The following is a 16,893-nucleotide window of genomic DNA, read 5'->3' on the forward strand; positions in this document are numbered from 1 at the left end:
TCTGACCCCCACTTCCTTAAAGACAGAACTCCGCTGATGAATTTTATTTTGGGATAAACGCAAGCATGAACGTGGCAGGAGATGGGCAGGGAGAAATTGGAGTGTGAGAGCCTCTGGACAGAAAAAGGGACCTCCCAAAAACTTAGCTCTGTCTAAATCATGCCTTCCTTTAGGGCTGGCTCCCCAGGCCCCCCAGATTGGCCCTTGGAGACAGCAGGCTGGACAGTCCTTGCACAGGTAGAGGGGATGACTGGTCCAAGTTCTGGGGGAGATGGGAAGGGAGCATTCTGGGAGTTCTGCAGACCCTTGGACAGTGGACAGCAGCATTTGGAGACGGCTGTGTATCTGAGGTCAAAGTAAACTCAATATGTGACCAGAGTCAGGTCTGAACCAATGAGAAGGGTCAGGATTAATGTGTGACCTGGGTCATGACTCAGCCTAGGATCAGGTCTGTGACCAAAGTCAGGGCTCTGTTTTGGCCAGGGTCGGGGTTTAGGCTAGGACCAGAGTCATGAAGGAATCTGTGGCTAGAGTCCAGATTCAGTATGACCAGAGTGAAGTCTCTGGTCAGGACTCATTCAGGGGCTGGAGTTACATTCAGTCTGGATCCTTGGCTGTAAGAGTCAACCGAGATACCTTAACCCTAAAGGACAGGTGGGAAGAGGGGCCAATATGCTCCTGTGGTTCCTGTTCATCCTTACTCCCTCGGCCACCTGGGCTCTGACGACACCACTAAGATGCCTCGTGAGCCCCTGGGGCAGGTGAGGGTGTGGACGGTTGTTCTCCAATCCTTGCATGTTCTGCCGAGGTGAGACCAGAAGGCCAGCCTCATGTCTGGGGGAAGGTGTGGAGGCAGGGGACTGCTCCTGATGAGCAGGGAAGAGAAGGAAAAGTCGAAGAGAGTCAGGAAAGAAGTGGTCACAGTGTGAATCACACAACCCCGTTTCAGTTCTGGTCTGCCACTCACTAGCTGCGTGACCCTGAGCAAGTCACTCATCCCTTCTGTGCCTTAGCTTTCTTATCTGCAGAATGGGGACAAAAATAGTGTTTACTTCATGGGGTTCTAGTAAAGATTAAATAAGCTGATACGTGCAAGGTGCCTACAGAGTGCCTGGTTGGTTGCCATTTCTCCATCAGTTTTAGCTGTCTTATTAGCTGCACAAACATACGGGCCACACCCTGTGAACAGTGCAGGGTAGAAGTCACATCGGCGAGAGAGGGCCCAGATCGGTAGGCCACCCCTCTGTGAGGTTCTGACGCCTCCCTAATCGCCTCCGTTGTGAGAGTACTGGTTCTTGTAAGTTGCTTCCCTAATGGCCGTGTTCCCCCACCAACTAGACTGTCCACTCCCTGAGGGCGGTGGCTTATCTTTCTTGCTTCCTGCTGTGTCCTCAGCACGGTACCTGCACATAGAAGGTGCTCAAGGAACACTTACGGAATATGTGATCATACTAAAAGCAACCATTTCCAATGGACCAGGGGCTGCACTGGGCCCTCCCTCTAATTATGTTCTGATGCAGTCTTTTAAAAACTGAAAATTAACGTGGGTGCATACAAGTAGTGAAGACTGGCTTAAACAATACCCAGGGGTCTGCCAGGGAGAGAGAGAAATCTCACCCCCGCTCCAACAGGTTCAAAGAAGAGCCTCGCTTGTGCGCCCTTATAACATCTTCACGTGTTGCATTTTTATAGCCACAGTCTACCAGCTCCGTGGAAATAGGGGTTTGTGTCTGTTCTGTCCATGCTGTGTTCCCACTGCTTAGAACAGTGTGTGGCCAGGAGTAGTTTCCGATCAGGGTATGTTGAAAGTTCAGGGGTTTTTTTTCCTAACACCAATGGGATTGTCTCATAGACACTGCTCCGTACCTTGCTTTGTAACTACACATAAGCTAATAAATCTTAGAGATCTTTCCACATCAGCAAAAACACATTAGTCTCATTTGTTTTGACGGCTCCATAATCTTCCGTGTTATAGATGTACCATAATTTATGTAACTAGACCCTGCATGGAGGCAGTTTCTGGCTTCGTTTTTCCTCACCCGTAATGATGACACGTTACTTCAGCTTTTCACGTTTCAACTCTGTGAGCAGTTATCTCTGATTTCGGCTGAGAAGACTGTATCTCAGAGAGGTTAAGACACTCATGTGGGTCACACAGCTGACCTCCAAAACCCACCCTACCACCTGCACGCCGGTGCCCCTCACTGAGTTTTCCCCTCATTCGTCTCAGAGAAGGCTGCCCTGTGACACTTGCATGGCCTGGCAGGGCGTGGTCCTCGGGCAAGGTCCTCGCAGCCTTTGGCCGTGCCTCCCAAGAGCCAAAGCTGGGCTCAGGAGGCTAGGAGTCCCCAAAAGGACACAGAATCCGTTCCTCCAGAGCTGTGGTTACGATAGAGGTTCTCTGCCAAGGGCGATTTGGACCCCCCCCGGGGGAGACTTCGCAGTGTCGGGGACATTTTTGGTCGTCATGCCAGGCGAATGGGTATTACTGGCATCTAGTGGGTGGAGGCCAGGAGTGCTGCTAGACATCCTGCTCCCCACAACGAAGAAGGATCCAGCCCCAAACGTCACCAGTGCCACGGTGAAGAAATCCTGTGTTAAGGGCCCCGGACTTTCTGGGCTCCAAACCCCGGCCTGTCACTTGCTGACTGAGTGAGCTTGGGCAACTTGTTTAACCTCTCTGTGCCTCTTTGGCCGTATCTATAAAATGGGGATAAGAATGGTCCTTCTCCTCCAGGTTTGTATAGATTATATTTGTAAAGAATTTGGCAAGGGCCTGACCGACGCGAACTCTCGGTATATGAAACCATAATTGGAATCGTTGCCCTGAGAGTCTGGGTGTCAGAGAGCTGGAGGAAGATGTGATCCATGGAGAAAGCAGGGCGGCCAGGCTGTTGCCTGCTCCCGCAGCGTGGCCTCCCCCAGGGATTGTGGCCACCGTCCACAGATAGAAATAGAACCCCCTGGATGCGCCTGACCTCTGATCGGTCAGGAATGGAGGAAAAATTGCTCAGAAGACTGTTTCCATTTTCGGGGCTGAAAAGCAGCTCCCGGGAGACCCTCAGACGTGGGGATTTTCCAGAAGCTGAGCACTGAAGGGTCTTAGAGATCAACAGCTCCAAGTGGTCCGTTTCACAGATGGGGAGACTGTGGCCTAGTGAGGAGGCAGGACTTGCTCACACGGCAAGGCAGTGGCACACCTGAGCTGGAAGCCAGCCTAGGACACACGCGGATCTAATGGTCCTTCCCAGGTGAGGACCAGGACCCGGTCGTATTCACTCTTCCCACTTTGCTGAGAAGCCCTGAAATCCACCCTACGTGGAAAGCAACGCCGTGCAAGTGTTTCTAAGCACAAGTTCCACCTGTTGCCTGCAATGCCCTTGGGAAGGCCACGGACAATTCCCCAAGCGTTACTCTATTTTGTTGCTGAAGGGGTTAGACACCGTGTGTAGGTAGGCTAACACGTAGCCGGTGGAATGCAAATCGGCCAAACCTCTTTCATTCAGCAGTTAGATAAACCCTTGCACGTGGGGAATGAAATATGTACCTGGATAATCTTTGCGAATTTGAGAACAGTCCAAATGTGGCCCAAGAGCGGACTGGTTGAAGGCTCTCTGGGGCATCTGTACAAAGCCTTTGACACATTAATTAAAAAGCTTGGGCAGCTCTGTGCCTACCGATTTGTAACAAACTCTAACAGACGTCGTTAAGGGAAGAAATAAGATCCCGAAGGGTGAGCATAGGGTATGCTACCATTTTTGTGGGGAAGAAAGAATGTAGATAAATATAAATGGTTATGCATGCACAGCACACAGGGAAGGCATGCACACAGGCAAGCACACGTTAGGAAAGCATGCAGCCGCGAGGAACAGAAAATTCCACAAGTGATGGCCTGAACAAACACAACAAGAAGTCCAGAGCCGGGTGGACCGGTGCTGGCACAGCTGCTCAAGGACTGGGGCCTCCTCCTCTTTCCCACTCCACCATTCTGAGCATGAGACTTTGATCTTCATGTCCTCCAAATGGCTGCTCTGGCTCCAGGCATCACGTCCACATTCCAGGCAGGAAGAAAAAGGAAGGGCAAAAGGAAAAAGAAAAAGACAAAAGTCTTCTCTTTCAGTTGCCTTGTCTTATGGGGAGGGGAGAGGGGGGTAGAAAGGAATGCCCTGCCTAGGGACTGTCACCTGCATTTTATGGCACAGAGCTGGGTCACATGGCTGCTCCTAGTGGCAAGGGAGTCTAGGAACCTGAGTATTTTTAATTTGGACACATTGTCGCCTGAACAAAATCGGGGTTCTCTTAGGCGGAGGATGGATATTGGGTAGGACACCGGGTAGTCCATCACTGGGAGGATCCATAAGAAAGCGGGAAGAGTCGTTGCCTGCGGTGGGGGGGGGGGGGGGAGGGAAGCTGAATGACAAAGGTTGGGGACAGAGAGAGACACCGTTTTAACTGTATATTCCTTTCTACCTTTTTGATTTTTCCAACTGTATGCACCTTTTCAAAAAAAAAAATAACTTGTGTAAAATTAGTCTTTAAAGAGGCAGCTGGAACATAATAAGCTTTCAATAAAAGCAGCTTTCTGTCTTTGGCCACTTAGCATCAGCTGCGGATTACATTCCCAGCGCCGTCCAATCTAAGTTTTGTGACTTTGGGCCTGTTCCCCCCTCTTTCTGTACGTCCGTCTCCGTGAACAAGATACAGATAGATCTATCCTTTTCGCGGCAGGAGAATTCTGGATGGCTTCTCAAGACCTCCTGAAATGAGTGAGCCCCTCTGGGGTGTGGATGGGTGGGGCCAGTGCTGCCCAGAAAGGGGGTGAGATCGTGCCACAGGTGACAAAGAGAGGAATCTGTTGGTGGAACTAGGGTAATTTGCTCCGGGCGGGCGTCCTTGACAACATGACCCCCCTCGCCTGGCCACCTACCAAATACCCCTCGCCACTGATGGGAACACAGCCGCACACTAATAATAACAGCCAACGTTTATTGAGGGCCAGGCACTGTTCTAAGTGCTTTGATGTACATTCATTCATTTAACCCTGGCGACAGTCACCAGAGGCATCTACTGTTATTCTCCCCATTTTATAGATCTAGAAGCTGAGTCTTTCGTTGCCAGAACGATCAAGAGTCGGGTGGGGTTAAGTGTCTCATGGAAATTGATAGTGGGGGGCTGAACCAGGGCCCGGATGGGGTCAGGACACTTGGATGCAGGGGCTGAAGCAGCAAGGATCCGGAGTCTACGGATCTGTGGGATTTTTCAGAGTTCTGGGCAGGGGCTGGGGATGTGGGATGGACCTTGGAGAGTGGGAGGAGTTCGGACTGTTAAAGGAAGCCCTGCTCCCAGCTGACTGCCGGTTTCATGTTGAATGGCAGCCAGTGTCGCCTGCAGACATCGGGGCTGTGGGGCGGTTGGGCGAGGCCACGGATGGGATTGTCTGCCGACCACTTCTCCACACTTTCCTCTCTGCCTCCACCCCCCGGGCCGAGCCCCCATCGTCTCTCACCTGTTGTGGCCTCCTCGCTGACCAGGCCCGCCTTCCATCCTGCCAACCTCCTCCCCCCTGTCCATTCTCCATTTGCAGCCAGAGGGATTCCGTGAACACTTTAGTGAGAACACATCCCTCTTCTGCTTAAAACCTCCTGTGGCTCCTACAGAATAAAATAAGGGTTCCTATGAGAACTTCCATGATCCAGCCCCTGACAATTCTCTGATCTCATCTCCTACCACCTTCCCACTGGCCTATTGCTCCTACCTCAGGGCCTTTGCACTTGCTGCGTCTACTGGTGCTCTTTCACCGGCTATCTGTGGCTCCCTCTATCTCTTTACTCAGATCTCTGTTCACATGTCCCCTCCACAGAGTGGCCTTCCTAGACCTTGATTCCTCTCCTCCACCATCTAAAGTATCTCCAAAAATTACACTTTTAGATGTACTCTTGTCTCCTCCTTGTTAACTTCCTGACAAGGCAGGGATTTTCTTCTGTGTGGCTCACTTGACTCAGTAGACACTTCATAAACATATTATCTCTCTGCATATATACAACAGCTTTGTTGAGATGTTACTGGGCGGGGATATATAATTCAATCATCTGAAGTATGCAATTCAATGCTTTTTAGTACATAGAGACTTGTGTGCCCATCACCATAATCAACTTTAGATTTTGACCACCCCCAAAAGGAACCCCATACCTATTAGTAATTACTCCCCATTTCCCCACCACCATCCCAGGACTAGGCAACCACTAATCTGTTGTCTGTCTCTTCGATTTGCCTCTTCTGGACATTTCATATAAATGGGTCATGTAATATGCAGCCTTTGATGTCTGGCTCCTTTCACTTTGCATGATGTTTTCAAGGTTCATCCATGTAGCATAGATCGGTACTTTGCTATTTTTTATAGCTGAATAATAGTCCATTGTATGGATATCACACTTTTGGATTACCCTTCATCATTGACAGATATTTGGATTGTTTCCACTTTTGGTTATTATAAATAATGTTTCTGCAAACATTTGTATACAAGTTTTTGTGTAGACATAGCCTTTTTTCAAAAATTTTTTAATATTTATTTTTGAGAGAGAGAGCATGAGTAGGGGAGGGGCAGAGAGAGAGAGAGTGGGGGCGGGGGAGACACACACACACACACACACACACACACACACACACAGAATCTGAAGCAGGCTCCAGGCTCTGAGCTGTCAGCACAGAGCCCGAGTCGGGGCTCAAACTTACAAACTGTGAGATCATGGCCTGAGCCGAAGTTGGACACTTAACTGACTGAGCCACCCAGGTGCCCCTGTTCCTAGTGTTTTTGACTTGCGTTTCCCTGTGCATCAAATGACGTGCTGTGAGGTGAGGGTCCATACCGGGGTCTGCGTGGCCCAGCCCCTCAGCTGCCCTCTGGGCCACGGCAGGGCTGAAGCCTGGAGCCCGGGTGACCCCCAGGATGTTGTTCGAGGCTGGACAGCCTCCCGGGTCAGGCCAGGCCGGCCCTCCGTGCTGACTCAGGCAGCCGATGGCCAGCTGGGTGGGAAGAGGCTTGGTGGGCGGCAAGTCCTGACATCCTGGGCGAGTCTGGGCCACTGACCGGCACTTATGGCCAGCTTTTCAGAGCTAAGCTCTAGGAACTGGGACATCGCTGTGGCTCCCTCACCGGCATCACAGGACCCTGCCAGGGCCTTCCCCCCCTTCCTTCTGCTCCTCAGCTTTTGTGGGGGCTGCCGTACCTCCTTTGTACAGGTGAAGAGAGCAAGGCTCGGGGAGCTGATTTCCTGGCCCAGCACACCAGAGCCCTGTGCTGACTCTGGGGGTCCAAAGTGACTGCGACAAAGTGCCAGCCCAATGGAGCCCACCCTCTAGTGGGAGAGACGGGTGGCACAAAGTAGACAAGCATGTAAGATAATTTCAGGAAGGGGTGAGTGCAATGAAGAAAAACAGAGAAGGAAAGGGGAACTGAGTGACAGGTGGAGAGGCTGCAAATTTAGATGATAGAAACAGTTCTGGTCACTTCTGTGGTGTTTACTGAGTGTTGGGTGCTGTGGAAGCACTTTACATATATTACCAGGTGAGGCAGTCAGAGAAGACCTATCACGCTCCCCCCAACACACACATGCTTTGTGGCCCTTGAATTTAAACCAGAAAAACAAGTAGCCTTGCAAATAGGTGCATGATGGTACTCTGGAAGTGGAAGCAGCAAGTGCAAAGGTCCTGAGGTGGGAATGCCTTTGGTAGATTCTGGGAACACTAGGGAGGCCAGTGTGTTGGCATGGAGTGAGGGAAGGGAGGGTGCAGGAGGTGAAGTCAGCAAAGTCGGGAGGAGGCACAGATCAGGGTGCATGACCTTCCAGGTCGATGTACTGGTAGAACCCAGGTTTTAACATAGGGCTTACAATAGGCCTCAGGACTCAGCCTTAGCACTCAATCAGGGGCCATACTCTTCACTTCTGTCACCCACGCTCGCTACTCCATTCCCAGGACGAAGCATCCCCTACGGGTCTGTGGGTCCCTGCCTCAAAGGAAGAAACAGGACCCCCCTTTCCCTTCCCTGCTCTGGTCCAACATCAGCCTTCATTAAAGCCCCGCTCTGCTGCCTCCTGACTGTGTGGCCTTAAGCAAGCGACTTTACCTCTCTAGGCCTCAGTCTCTTCCTCTGTCCAAAGGAGATAATCCTGGGCCCCACCTCAGAAGGTTGGTGTAAGCATTCAAATAGGCCAGGATATACCGAGTGCTTGAGAAATTTGGGGTTCTATTATATTGACTGTTCTGCTTCCATTTTATTTTTGCTCCTGGTCTGTGATGTTTGCGATCGGCAGTGGTTCATTTTGTATGGGGCGCTGCCAATTGTGTATCCACAATACAGTCCTGGCTGACAGAAGCTGGGCAGCCCCCCTCCCTTGCCTGAGCCAGCCATAATGGGTGCTCTCTTTCTGATGGAATTTAGGGGCATTATTTGATGTATCTAGCCTAATCAAGTGCCTTGTGAGTTTTCTCAGAAGGTCAAGAAAAGCATTTACCCTTTAGAGGAGAGGAGGGTAGGGAGAGAGAGGGGAGAGGCCCTGATGGTGCACTTAGCAGGGGGAGGTGAGGGACCACGTTACTGGAGACTCTGTCTCCCCTGAGATTTTCAAATAAATCATGCTTCTGACTCCCAGGATCCCAGAACCTTCTGGAAAGGAAGGGAAGTAATTCCTCTGAATACCACTTTGTGTCAAAAGCTTCCACTGATGTTATTTCACTCAATCGTCACTGTTATTAATTATTATTATTAGCCTGTTTCGCACAGGATGAAACGGAGACTCCATAAAGCAAGGCTGATTGCCTAAGATCCCACTGTTCGGGGAGGAGGGGGAGGAGATAGAGAAGGAGAGAAGGACTGGAGGCATGGGAGAGGAGGGGACAGCAGAAAGCAGGAGCATGTGATGAGTTTCCTGGGCCCTGGGGCCCTTGTGCCTTTTCTCCATAAAAGCTTATATTTTATAGCTGCATTGGTATAAAGGTAGATGTATTAATACTACAAATCAAAACATTTTCTGGAGTCTAAAATTTCATTTTTCCCCTTCTAATTATAAAAGAAATGAAAACATTGGGGAGGGGCCCCAGGTGCCTGTGAGTTCTAGGCTCTGTATCTCCTGTGCCTAATGGAGACTTGGGCCCTGGCAGGGGAGAGGCGGGGAGGGACGATGAGGAGGAGGGAAGAAGGGAGAGGAGCAAGGAGCTGCAAAATGAAAAATTACGGGCAGCGACTTGAACTCCCTCCCTCTGTCCTTAGCCCAAGCCTTTGCTTCCTTGGGGCTGGCTCCCTTGAGAACCCCTCTCGCTGCCCACCAGGCCTCACCCCTCCCTGGAAGCTCCTCCTCTCGAATCTCCAGACATCATTCGCCTGAAGCTTCAGCCTCGCAGATCAGATCTGCCCCCAGGGCCCCGCCTGGAGGCAGCAGACACAGAGAGGGTCCACCACGCCTCCTGCCCCCTCACCCCACCTGCATCTACCACGCCTCCTGCCCCCTCACCCCGCCTGCCCTAGATGCATTGTCCCACCTCTGATTTATGCCATTGCCTCGGAGGGCCACACCTGGCTAGCGGCCAGCGGCACCGTTCCCTTGTGCTGCCATTAATGCGGCTATTTACCCCCAGTAAAATGACCTTAATTTACACGGCATTGTGACTAATACCAGATGATTATGGCCATTAATATTTACGGTTGACACTCTCAGAAGGGGACCTGGGTGCTAATTGGCACTCCTCTCTGTGCGCCTTCTCTCAACGAGGCTTCCAGTTTCTGCTGCTGTGCTGGGTCTCAGCCTCTCCGATTCACAGGGAACTATTGCGTGGGGCATTTCCTTATTTCGGACGGATCCTCATGGCATTCCCTTATTTCCTCCTGATTGTGTAAGCAGCCTAGAAACACACCGATGCGCTGGGGACTCCAGGATGCCACAAAGGGGAAGCTGGCGGCAAGGAGAGAGGAAGTGAAGGGGAGGGCGTCGACGGGGAATGTGTACGTTTGCCCGGAATCAGAGCCCCGGCTCAGACACCCACGCCTTCCTCTGTCTCTAATCAAACACTTTCTGGTTGTTTTACATAAGATGGAATCTCAAACAACCCCCTTCCCCCAACGCCCCGTCTCTCGTTTGGTTGAACACGTGGGGGTGTTTGGGGCATCTGCATTTGGGGGCCAGATTGGAGAAGGCAGATCACACTCCTCCCCCTTCTTGCCTTAGATTTTTGGGGTGCCAGGAGCTGATGTTGCCTGAGCTGAGAAGGGAGATGTACTCGTCATCTGTGCATTCAGGTGGAAGGTGTGTTTACCAGTGGCAACGTGTTGCCGTGGCCACCGAGGGCTTCCTTCTGAGAGGGGGGGAGAGTGTCCTGCCTGGGGTCCCTTCGTGGCCTTGGCCCCTCACGCTGGGCCCATCAGCTGAGGCTGGGTTGCCATCTCAGGATACCCCTGGGACTAGGCAGGCCTGTACATGGGCGAGGGCTAGGGGGGCCCTGGGGTGGAACGGAGCGTTGGTATCCCTACTGAAGGGGCGCCCACCATCCACCTCCAAGAAATGGCTGCCATGCAGAAAAATGGGTACAGTGTTGCCAAACCTTCTGATTGCCCAAGAGAAGTGGGAAATTTGGATTATAGGCACACTGTCCCGGTTATTTATGTTGTTGGCAAAGAAGGCAAACAATAAAATTTTTTGAACTGAGTGGGTTCATGGGCCAGTCATTTTCGCTGCCATTTTGCAACTGAGCAGAGCATCTCACTGACAAAATCGCCACCCACTCGGCATGCTTTTGGGGTCATGAGGGAAGGGAATCTAGAAAGACAGCCTTGTGAGGAGATGGGACCCCAAAGAGACTTAGATGTATCAACCAGAAACTGATGGGCCAGATCATGTGTCTCTGAGCAGTCATTCCGGATCTACGAATTGGTGTCGATCCAGGTTTAGGAAAGGGCACATAGATCCTGGCCTGCCTCTGTCCCCAACTTGCTGAGTAATCTCAGACTACGGTCTCCTCTCCTCCGGCTTGTCGCCCCATCTGTACAATGATGGAGTCTTGCCGGTGCCGACGGACCGCCCCTCCTCTGCTTGTTCCGGAATGTGTCCACAGCATCCACTCTGTGTGACACCCAGGAGCTTCCTGAGCTGAGGTTTCTCGGTCAAGAGCGGGTCTCCACCACCTGATTTGCTTATTCTTTAACAACGGTATGTTGAACAACTACTGTGGCGGGTCCTGAACTGGGAATGGGGATAAACAAGCGGGCGGGACAGGAGACTCCCTGCCCATGTGGACTCACCTCCCACTGGAAGAGGCAGCAAAGACAGAGGAGGTCATCTGCGTTTCTGCTCATCCACATGGCCAGGTGGGAGGCTTGACTCATTACCTGGATCGCTTTAGCCAAAGCTCATCTTTCTAGACTCTGCTGAGCTATTGTACCCTCTAGGAAACCTTTCCCAACCAATTCTCCCACCTGCTTCCACTTGGTGCCCCCGTGACTCAGGATTTGATTCTGATTGGCCCAAGGCAGGGTTTCTCAACCTTGGCGCCGTTGACATCTGGAACATTCTGTGTTGTGGGAGCTGTCTTGGGTACTGTAAGATATTTAGCAGCATCCCTGGCCTCTACCTATTAGATACCAATAGCAACCACCCCACACACATACACACATGCATGATAACTATTACAACCCAAAATGTCTCCTAATGTTCCCTGGAGGGAAAAATTACCACTGGATAAGAACTGCTTGCTTGAGACAATCATGGTGACCCCATTCCTTTTACCTGTGATGGTTTACACCTGGATATGTGATGGGTGGCCACCCACCAAGTCTGCCGGGAAGTTTCTGAGAAGGTTTTCCTCTATCTCTGGAAATAATAGGAGAATGAGAGGATCTTTTTTTCCCCCGCTCTTGGGTGTGGTCATGTCTTCATGTGATGGTTAGAGCAATGGCAGCCACATTGGGTCCATGATGTGAGCCAGCCTGGGAATGGAACCAGTCCTTAGAGGACAGTAGAGCAAGTGGTAGAGAACTTGGATCCTTGTTTCAGGACTTTTTGAACATGTGGGATGATAAATCTCCTGGTTCCTTCAACCCCTTTTAGCCAACATTTTCTACTTCTTTTAAACCAAGCACACTCCTCACTGATAAGTCATAAATCCTCCTTACCCCACATTATCAACTTCCTCAGAGAGTCCTCTCCTATTCCGCAAATGAAATTAGGTCCCCCTTATTTTCTGAACTTTTCTTCAGTGACATTCATCCCAATGTGTGTTAACATTTTGTGTGTCTACTGGGGCTTGTTTTCCTCCACTAGACTGTGAGCTCCATGAGGACAAAGCTTGTATTATCTTTTCTTTTACTGTACCCAGAGACTAACCCAGTGCCGGGCACATAGTAGGCCCTCAATAAATGTTGAATTAATGAAGGAACGAAGTAAATGGGGAAATGGATGGGTGGATGGATAGATGGATGGACAGACGGACGGACGGACGGACGGACGGATGGATGGATGGATGGGGACGTGAAAGGGTGTGTGTTTCCAGCTCTGTGTGTGCACTTTGGTGGCCAGCTCTCAGACCTCTAAACTCCAGAGCTGCACCTAAAGCATCATAAGAAGGGAGAGCCTTTCATTTCATTTAGTGCTGAGAGGAGAGAACACATAAAAATTGCATCATGCAAATGCTTCACAAGGCAGCAACTTTGTCTCCTTCCTTGAACCCCACATCAGGGTTATTTGAGACGTGGTGACAGAGTCCACGGCCCACAGCAGCGTGCCAGACATTAGCAGGATAGAGTCGAGAAAAACAGCACAATCAAGCCTGGAATCCCCGTGGCAGGTGGGGCCCTGGGAAAGATGTTTGGCTTTGTTTAAATGAAATCTGATGAAATGTGGAGCACCATTGTATCAGTGGCAGATGGGGATGCTCCGACCAAATGAAACCTCTACCCGGACGGTGAAGGTCACAGCACGTGTGACCTTGGGCAAGTCATTTCCTCTTTCTGAGCCTCTGTTTCTTTGCCTGGATGATGGGGTGATGATGCTGCCTTGCACACAGCAGGGCTGTCTGTCGCATGGCTTCCGTGACCTATCACCAACAGAGCCCCTGGACCCCGAGCAATGCCCAGTCATCATACTGGGTTCCTTTTCTTGACCCTGAGTGGGATATCTGGGAGGGCTGCCTGGAAGAGGTGCACTGCACATGCTCAATTCTCTAGGAACAAGCCCTCAGGCGAGTCCTCGGGGCCTGGGGTCGAAATCCTTCCTGAGACACCCAGGAAGACAGGACGGGACTGCCCATGCCGGGAACATTGTCTCATTTGTGTGTTCCCCCTTCTAAAACTCCCTTGTCATGGAAATGCGTCTCTGGGTCTCCTTAAAAAATGGTTTGGTCGGAACATAATTCACATGGCAATTTAAAATGTATAATTCAGTAGTTTTTAGTGCAGTCACAGGGTTGTGCAGCCATCACCACGACCTAATTTGAGGACATCTTGACCACCCCAAAAAGAAGCCCTGTGCCCGTTAACAGTCGCTCCCCAATCCCACGTTCCCCCAGCCCCTGGCAACCACCAGCCCACTTCCCGTCTCCGGAGATTTGCCTTTTCTGGACATTTCCTATCAATGGAATCATACACTCTGTGGCCTTTCGTGTCTGGCTTCTCTGACTCAGCTTCGTGTTTTCACATCTCGTCCGTGTTGTAGCAGGTGTCAGCACTCCCTCCCTCTTCGTGGTGCAATCCTGTCCCATCGTACGGATAGACCACATTGTGTTCGCTCTTCGTCGGCCGACGGGCATTTGGATTGTTTCCACTTTCCGGCTATTATGAGCGATGCTGTCGTGAACATTCATGGACAAGGTTTTGTGTGGGTAGACAATTTTGTGTGGCTATCTTGGGTAGCTACCCAGGAGTGGGTCAGAGGGCGACTCTGTTTAGCATTTTGGGAAACTGCTCTCTCAGTCTCCCTCTTCCCCCCGGAGATTGTCTAGTGGAATTCAGACCAGAGCTGTCCTCAGGGATCAGGCTTTTCACCTCATAGCTGGGGGCTCCAGGGTCTCTTCCTCTACTCGGAGATTCAAGGGATGACCAGCTTTACGGGAAGATGCTGTGGATGCAGATCCTGCCCCTGCCACTTCCAGGCTGTGTGATCTCAGGTAGGCGGCCAAACCTCTCTGAACCTGCAAAATGAGGAGAAATGTCATTCCTGGCTGGAAAGATAATCATGGGAATGTGTGAGAGACTTATTCGTAAAGGCTGAGGGCAGCTGCAGAGATGTGATGTATTCTTCCAACATGTGTTTATCAAGCACCTGCCATTTGCCAGGTGCTATGGGGATGGAGTTGTGACCAAGGCAGACGAGGCCCAGGCCCTGTGAGCCTGTATAGTCTGATCTCTTCAGTCGCAAGTTGTGGCCCACTGCTCTGCAGTCTTGAGCAGACCGTGCTTCTTTCTCAGGCCTCAGTTTACCATCTGTAAAATGAGTCAGCAGGATCCATCCAGGTACAGGTGGATCTCTGCTTCAGTAAGACGGGCACGAATGTGCGACACGATACGGACTTTCCAAGCTCCAGGCGGCATCTTCGGGGGACGTGGAGAGTGGACTCGTGCTAGTTGCTCGGAACAGCCAAAGGGCGTCTGTCTAGGAGGGGCACGTGCACCGGAACGAGCTGCCTTCCCCCTCACCTCCACGCCGCGGGGACTTCATGACCACCATCGTCCCCGTGCCGCTCCCAGCCTAATTGGCATGATTCCATTACGTCTGCTGGTCCTTTCCCATAACGGAACCCAGCCTCGTGGTCCAGACCTGGCTGCCGGGCCACGGCTGAGAACGGGGCCCCCCAGGAGTGCGTGTTCCTCACGAAGAACAAAGATGTAGGCAGCAGCCTAAAATAGACACGGAAAAACAGTGTTTTTTGTTTTCTCTCTAGAAGGATGTCTGAGAGATCCGCCGCAGGGGACCCAGAATGTCCAGATTGAAAACACGGTTATTATAAGACAGCCAGGAGGGAGCCGGGGGGCCGCACGCGGAGGTGGGAGACACAGCCCTCTCACCCCTGTATACGCTCCACACTGGGGTTTGGCCCCAAGAGAACCCTGAGCCAGACTCGATATCAAGGGTGATTCTCATTCCCCCTCCCCATCTTACTGCTAACTCTGATCGTGTCTCTCTTCGTGCTCCAGAATCTTCTGTGGCTCCCCATTATCCTCAGAAATTGAAGCGATTTATCAAGATACTCAAGGCCCTTCAAGGTTCTGGTCCCAAATGACTTTGCTGGCTTCTTCCCACGCCAGACTACTTATTGGCCATCCTTCTGGTTGCCCTACATTCTCACACCTCTGAGCTTTGGTTTACCCAGTGCCTTCACCTGGGACGCCTGGATGAGTCCAGAAACTCAGTTCTTCTGATGGAAGCAAAATGATTGACGTGCTGTCTACTCCTTCCATCCCAAACCAAAGACCCTTAGAGAGCTCCGACTGGAGGCCCGGGTTGTAAGCGCGGAGTGACAGAGGTGTCTGCGGCCACATAAATGAACGATGAGGGCCAAGTGGGGCCCCTGGCAGACCAGAGTGCTCACGCCTTGTCCAAAGGGGTGACCTCCACTCAGCCCCAGCCAGTTGGCGTTACAAACGCACGAATGTGCACCTTGATCCTCCGGGTTTTCAAGAGAAGTTGAAAAGTGGGATTTAAAAACGAAACCTCCCACATTCTATAAATGTCAGCGACTAATTCAACTTTTTTAAAACACCATTCAGACAAAACGAAACCTATCTGTGGACCATATTCAATCTGTAAGTCACTAACTTTCCACTTCCCTCTCCTTACCATAAACAGAGGGAACCAAGTCATAATTTGTGTTAGATTGTGTGTATATTTGGCCTTCTCCCTGGGGCCAGATTGGGTGCTTTCTCCTAGGGTGGACTTAATGGTATCTCTCTGAGATTTGTGCAGAGACTTAAAGGGGGTAAGGCAGTCAGGCTGTGGCTATCTGAGGGCAGAATGGTTCAGGAGGTGGGACAAGTGCAAAAGCCCTGAGGCAGGAAGTGCCTGGTATGTTCAAGGAACAGCAGCAAAGGTAGTGAGCTAGAGAGGAGTAAGGGGGGCGGAGAGTGGAAGGAGATAGAGAGAGAGAACCAAACCCAGCTCTATGTAGGGCCCTTAGGACCCTGAATGTAATTCAGAAGGATGGATGGATGGATGGATGGATGGATGGATGGATGGATGGACTCCAAACTGCTTTCACTGGAATATTCATACCAGTGTCGGGGGGGGGCCGATGGGTCATACGTTCTCAAGTCTTCAGAAGGACCCTGGAAGATGGATATGTGGTCAACACCCCAAGTTGCCGTCAGTCTTTAGCTGTTGTAATTGTGCTTGGTTAGAAGGCTCAGATGGAGAGGGGGCTTTGTCAGGGTGGGTGTGTATGAGAGAGAAAAACCAAGGCAAAAAGAGGTGGCACTCAGCAAAATAACCCTCAGTCAGGTACCCTCATCCCAAGCCAGCCAGGGACGCTGGGCCTCCATGGGCTGGCTCTGAGCTCACACGCATGCCTACAAGACCTCCTTCGCACCAGTCCCCACGACCCCCCCCAGCAACCCCTGGTGACCCCGCTGCTGATGGCGTGTGGCGGGCCTGCTACTGTCCTTGGCCACACTCGGCCGTGAGACTGTTTTCTGCTTCGATTCAGGCGCTGGCATCCCAGCTGCTGGCAAGCGGGGCGGGTGGGTTGCCATGGCAACCCTCAAGCATGGATTCCCAGAGATGCTCCCTGCATCCTCCAAGCCTGCCACTGCTGACTGCTGGGGGAGAGCGTGACTCACCGTTAAATATATCGCGGCCGTCCCGAATTGGCTGCTCAGCCCCAGCAGCCGGATGTGGGGACAGGCAGCATCTGGGGGTG

The 16,893-nt window shown here is 51.5% G+C and overlaps 1 protein-coding gene across 1 annotated transcript in view; it reads left to right on the forward strand.

Moving 5' to 3' along the window:
* The window catches only part of KCNB1 (potassium voltage-gated channel subfamily B member 1), a 101,860-nt gene that overhangs the window by 34,033 nt on the left and 50,934 nt on the right, over nt 1–16,893 (forward strand). The window lies entirely within an intron of this gene.

This window comes from Felis catus, chromosome A3 (genome assembly GCF_018350175.1).
Source record: "Felis catus isolate Fca126 chromosome A3, F.catus_Fca126_mat1.0, whole genome shotgun sequence".
Lineage (NCBI taxonomy): Eukaryota > Metazoa > Chordata > Mammalia > Carnivora > Felidae > Felis > Felis catus.